Consider the following 5,729-nt stretch of genomic DNA (forward strand, 5'->3'; position numbering starts at 1 on the left):
TGTACGTTTATATGTATTTGACTGTACTTTCATATCTGTGAAACTGCATGTTTGGTGCATTTCTGTTATGCATGTGTGGGTGTATGTGTGAATGTGTGTCTTCATATTTTACATTTATTCGCTTATTTATCACCATTGTTGTCTTATTTATTTATTTATTTATTTATTTATTTTTTTATTATTATCATTTTATTAGTATTACTATTATTATTACTACCACCTTTTTCTATATTATAATTATTATTCATTTAGTTATTTATTTATTTATTTATTTATGTAAGCTTATCTATTATTTATTCCCCCGGTTGTTTTTTTTTGGTTTTTTTTTCTCAAGGCCTGACTAAGCGCGTTGGGTTACGCTGCTGGTCAGGCATCTGCTTGGCAGATGTGGTGTAGCGTATATGGTTTGTCCGAACGCAGTGACGCCTCCTTGAGCTACTGAAACTGAAACTGAAACTGTTGCGCCCGTCAGAGTAACGAACATAAAACTACTATCACTCCATTGTCGTGTAACTTGTATTAAACAAACTGTACTCTGCTGCCCAGCAATAAAGTGCACCATGGGCGAATAGACCTCTCTTTGTTGAATGAAAGCTGTGTCATACTTCTTCTGCTGTTCAGCTTTGTGCTTTGTTGTCATGTTCTTTGTTCGTTTCCTCCTTTGCTTTGTTAACCGATTGATTGGTTCTTTACCCCTGTGTATATTCCTTTGGGGGTTAATATCCACCAGAGACTAGTTTAAGTAACAAGCAGTATCGAATGAAGAAGAAGAAGAAGAAGGAGAAGAAGTTGAAACTGGCCACAACAACTATGGTTATCAGTTTGAAAAGCTTACTGTCTGAACAAAAGTTACCATCTTGCCTCTGTATATTTCAACACCCACTTCTCACACACGTGGACATATATTTAAAAAAAATCTTTATTCCTTGTAGGTCTGCATGCATAGCACTACCTTCAGGTTCTTGGTCACAATGATATCCTACGTTTGAATTATACAGTCATTGTTTGTCCTCACATGATGACGTCAGTCGCACGTCACTGATGTTATGTGCACACAAAGGACTGACGTGGCGCTCCTGTTGCATGCTTGAGAGGACTGCTGGAAACCTGAAACAGAATGGGTATGTCAGTTATCGGTTGTTTTTTCTTCTTTTTCTTCATAAAGGATCTCGCTGCTTGTCTTGTCATATTTATTATTATTATTATTATTATTATCATTTATTACTATATTATTATTATTAATTTTTTTAAATTATTAATTAAAAATATTATTATTATTTGAATCATTTTTGGGGTTATTCTTACTTTATTTATTTTTATTATTATTATTATCTATTTTCATTTTTATTTTATTTCTTTCTTTATTCATTATTATTAATTTTTAAAAAATATTATTTATTTATTTATTCTTTTTCCCCCCTCAAGGCCGTAAATTACTAAGTGCGTTGGGTTACGCTGCTGGTCAGGCATCTGCTTGGCAGATGTGGTGTAGCGTATATGGATTTGACCGAACGCAGTGACGCCTCCTTGAGCTACTGATACTGATACTGATACTGGTACGGTCTTGTTTCTATGCTTCTGTTTGTCTGTCTCTTTGTCGGTATTTCTGCGTCTCTGCTTCTGTCTCTGTCCTCCTCCTCTCTCTCTCTCTCTCTCTCTGTGTGTGTGTGTGTGTGTGTGTGTGTGTGTGTGTGTACATGCGCGCGCGCTCTTGTGTTGCAGCACAGAAGTGTTCCACACTTCACTTCACTTCACTTTCTCAAGGAGGCGTCACTGCGTTCGGACAAATCCATACACGCTACACCACATCTGTTGAGCAGATGCCTGACCAGCAGCGTAACCCAACGCGCTTAGTCAGGCCTTGAGTGCATGCTTACATATTTGTGTACCTATGAAAGTGGATTTCATTTTACGTAATTTCGCCAGAGGACAACACTCTCGTTGCCATGGGTTCTTTTTCAGTGCGCCAAGTGCGTGCTGCACACGGGACCTCGGTTTATCGTCTCATCCGAAAGACTAGACGCTCAGTTTGATTTTCCAGTCAAACTTAGGAGAAAGGGCGAGAGCGGGATTCGAACCCACACCCTCACGGACTCTCTGTATTGGCAGCTGAGCGTCTTAACCATTCTGCCACCTTCTTCCACCTTCCATACAAACCTTGCATGTTGTAATACATTTGTAAATCTAGTGTGAACGTGGTAAACAAAAATCGGGTTTGGAAATGGAAACAAAATTGAATTGGAAATGGAAACAAAACCGAGTTAAGAATGGAAACAAATCGAACTACCCCCACACGCTCAGCCTTTTTGTTTATTGGGCTTTTTCTGACCAAATCTGGATGATGGATTAGAAGTCGTAGAAATGTGAATCACCAGCGACAATCACGCTTCCATTATTACCCGCTTCTAAAAATAAGAGAAATCTATCAGTTTAACTCTCTCTCTCTCTCTCTCTCTCTCTGTCTGTCTCTCTCTGTGCCTCTCTCTGATCAAGTTTGAATCACATGGCTTCTTTTGCATGAACAAGCATTCGCTTATCACGTGAATTTAAGTTTTTAAGTTTTCGAATGACTTCAGTGGCGTTCCCACTCTCCCTCTCCCTGTTCTCTTTCGTCTATAGTTCACTGACTCACAGGCGAGTTGAAATAGTCATCTTTTTTTTAGATTAAATTTTCGTGTTTTTAAAAATTCATTTATATTTATTTATTTATTTTTAAGGGAGGTGTGGAGATTCTGAAGTCGAGTTGTCCATCTGGCGGTGATTTAACGCCGTAAGCAGCGTTGTTATATCACCTTAGGGCTTGTTCTTGGCACGACCATTATGATATTTGATATGCTCTTCTGGTCTGGTCAGTTTTCAGTTTCAGTTTCACTTTCATAAGGCGTCACTGCGCTCGGACAAATCCATATACGCTACACCACACATGCTATGCAGATGACTGACTGCAGCATGACCCGCCGTAAGGCCTTGAGAACATGTATATATATTTGTGCACCTATCAGAATGGATTTCTTATGCTCGATTTTGCCAGATGATAGCATTTTGGTTGCCATGGTTGTTGTTGTTTTTGTTTTTTTTCAGTGCGCCATGTGCGTGCTGCACACGGGACCTCGGTTTAGCGTCACACCCGAATGACTAGACATCACACCCGAATGACTAGACGTCACACCCGAATGACTAGACATCTCACCCGAACGACTAGACGTCACACCAGAATGACTAGACATCACACCCGAATGACTAGACATTTCACCCGAACGACTAGACGTCACACCTGAATGACTAGACATCACACCCGAATGACTAGACATCACACCCGAATGACTAGACGCTCAGTTTGATTTTCCAGTCACACTTGGGGAGAAAGGGAAAAAACCGGGAATGAAACCCAGACCCTCACGGACACTGTATTGGTTGATAAGCATCTGAACCATCCTGCCACGTTCCTCATTCTACCTTCAGGTCAAATCTCCAGTTAACCCTGTCCTTACGAACGGCGAAAGAGACGACGTTAACAGCGTTTCACCCCAACTACCACCATCAAAATATTGCAAGCGGAAGGCTCTTATACTGAAGAGGTGAATGTTGACAAAGAATACCACAATTCTGACGACGGAAGCTAAAGGTTGGGTCATTCAGACACCCACTGGACATCCGAGGGGTCTGTGTAGAGGAGAGGACTGGCCGTACTGAGTGAGTTAAATATGCTGTCTGTCCATCAATGTAACGTTGTCCATCTATCTATGTATGAGTCTATCTGTCTGTCAGGCTAAAACAACAACAGTAACTCGATTCTGTCATTTCTTCTTCTAGTTCTGTCATTTTGAAATGCTTCAGCAAAGATGTTCGTAGAAAAATGCATGTTTGGTGAGGAAGGTGGGGGTAGTGGAGGCTGGGTGTGTGTGTGATGGGGGCGGGGGGAGGTGGGGTTAAGGGGGCGGGGGGGGGGGGGGAGGTTCAGAGCGGGGATGGGGGCGTTTCAGATCATGAATATTGACGCCCCTTAGTGACAGTATCTGAAAGTTCAAGGGTTCTTCCCCGAGAGAAGGTACGACTTCAGTTTCTGTTCCTGAGTAAGACGCGTGGCGTCAGATGTCACAAGGAGTCATGCTGCCCGCAAGTTCCTTGGAGCAAATTCTACGACATCGGGCAGACAATGATGAAAGCATCCGACCTACAGCACTTAAAAGATACGTTTCATTTGTTCAAATTATCACAATAATTAGATTTGCTCTCTCTCTCTCTCTCTCTCTCTCTCTCTCTCTCTCTCTCTCTCTCTCTCTCCGTGTGTGTGTGTGTGTGACAGAGAAAGACCGATAGAGTTTAAGAGAGAGAGAGAGAGAGAGAGAGAGAGAGAGAGAGATTACGAAGCGGACAGAAAGAGGCAAACAGATTGAGCGGAAAATTACCAAAGTGAATCAACGCTGTTAAATCTCTCATTATCTGTGAACGATTTTTTCCCTTCTTCTAAAACACACAGGAGACATCTTTAATGACTGCCCTAAAACTGTTACATTTTTATGCAGTGAATAAATCCCGCCATGTGGAAGAAAATGGGCATCGTATTAGTTCCGTTACAGTTGTCGCTGAAACGATTTGGTTCCAGAGAAAATCATGTCTGCCAAGGGTGCAACGAAGCCATACTTGTATCGTCTCCTTCTTGAAGTATTCGTTTTATACTTGTTGATGTACACATTTCGAAATGGTACCAGATGTCGCCTACAGTTTAATCAAAACTTAAAGTCAATTTTAGCAACCTAAATTCCTGGAGCTAAATGCACGGTGTATTTCGCGTATGTTGCAATGCAGGCATGAAGTATAACAGAAATAACAATGATTTGACCTATGTCATCCACTCCGAAAATGTAAATTGTGGTGTAAATTGCCTGAAAAACCAGCGTCATAACCCCTTACTAACCCGATAACGACTTGCACGCTTTCCTGTACAGCCGCCAAAATTGCAATTGCAGGAAAGCGTGTGATGTCGTTATCAGGCTAACCCTGTAAGGGTTTTTCAGGCAATTTGCACCACAATATACCTACTCAGGGTGGATGGCAAAGGTCAAATGATTGTTAATTATGTTATACTTCATGCCTGCATTGCAAAAGACACGAAATATACCGTGCATTTAGCTTTAAAAAAAAAAGTGCAGAAACATTCAAATGATGGAACCGGCGGATCCTCCGCCAGCATTGATGCCAAGCCGTACAAAATGCAACATACATGGGCTGCATTCGGTGTGTGGAGTGGGGAGATCATTTCGGTGAGTGTAGAGTTCACCTCTCCTTGATATAGCCTCTGTTCACAATTTGCAGGTATCTCCTGCTCACTGTATCTTGCCAACATTGGTTGACAAAGACTGTGAAAAATCTCAAGTCAAGATGTTGATCTTTGTGCTATTACTGATCCACGCCACGTGATTTGGAGTTGGAGTAGCTATAAATCCTATCTTTGGGGGGGGGGGGGGGGGGGGGGGGGGGGGGGGGGGGCGTGGGGGTTCCAAGAGAAGAGATAGCTTCTTTCAGTTTTCGAAAAGCGAATGGTGCGTTTGTATAATGACTGTTGGTAATTTGTGGATCATAAGAATTTCTCTTCTTTTTTTAAAATAGCTTTTTGGGGGCTTATTTCATTTGTTTATTTGTTTTTACCACCAAACATTGCTCGAATGTTTGTCTGATTATACTTAACTATGCGTCGGCGCCAGACAAAACTGCTACTACGAATTAGG

General features: G+C 41.5%; 1 long non-coding RNA gene across 1 annotated transcript in view; it reads right to left on the reverse strand.

Annotated features, from left to right (window-relative positions):
* Nucleotides 1–314: 314 nt before the first annotated feature.
* Nucleotides 315–5,729, reverse strand: part of LOC143290255 (uncharacterized) — a 16,321-nt gene continuing 10,906 nt past the window's right edge. Inside the window, exon 3 of the long non-coding RNA XR_013056358.1 lies at nt 315–1,107. This is a non-coding gene — a long non-coding RNA (uncharacterized LOC143290255). The remainder of the gene's footprint in view (nt 1,108–5,729) is intronic.

The sequence above is a fragment of the Babylonia areolata genome, chromosome 15, assembly GCF_041734735.1.
Source record: "Babylonia areolata isolate BAREFJ2019XMU chromosome 15, ASM4173473v1, whole genome shotgun sequence".
Lineage (NCBI taxonomy): Eukaryota > Metazoa > Mollusca > Gastropoda > Neogastropoda > Buccinidae > Babylonia > Babylonia areolata.